At 18.4% G+C, this 630-nt stretch overlaps 1 protein-coding gene across 1 annotated transcript in view; it reads right to left on the bottom strand.

Annotated features, from left to right (window-relative positions):
* LOC108692384 (tachykinin-like peptides receptor 86C) overlaps nt 1-630 on the bottom strand; it is a 44,682-nt gene that overhangs the window by 11,740 nt on the left and 32,312 nt on the right. The window lies entirely within an intron of this gene.

The raw sequence follows: 630 nt of genomic DNA on the forward strand, positions 1-630 counted from the left end.
TTATATTATTATATAAATAAATATATTATATGTGTCTAATTAAGTTTTTTAATTAACAGAATGAAATTAAAATAATAAGAAAATATAATGTACTCATTTGATTTCATAGTAGTTGAATATTTTTCCTTTTCAACAATAAATAGGAAATAGGATTACTGACATGATGCACAATACAATTATTAACAAACGTTTATTTAATTCACACTAAAATCATCAATTTTATTGATGAATTGAATAATTTTTTCTTTTGGCTTTAGAAAATAATCTATATTATATACACAATATTTTTTAATGCAATTTAAACTTTTCTTTACAAGAAGAAAAATTTTGAATTTTGTTCTAATCTGTAAATTGAACTCATATTATTTATTATTCATATAAAAGGGGAAATTGGAATATATTTAATATTGACGTTTCACATTCAATATCTACTAGTTTTATGTACTAGTTTTATGTAGTTTTATTTTTTCATGTCTCTTCTATTTTTGTCAGCAATTTAACGCATAAATACTATCAATCAGTTTTGAAAATAATTGAAAATTTTTATAAAACATAAAAAATTCAATTTTTTTAAATATCGAATCGTTATTTATTTATAACAATTATAGAAAAATATATACGTACATATAT

This window comes from Atta colombica, unplaced genomic scaffold (assembly GCF_001594045.1).
Source record: "Atta colombica isolate Treedump-2 unplaced genomic scaffold, Acol1.0 scaffold107, whole genome shotgun sequence".
Taxonomy (NCBI): domain Eukaryota; kingdom Metazoa; phylum Arthropoda; class Insecta; order Hymenoptera; family Formicidae; genus Atta; species Atta colombica.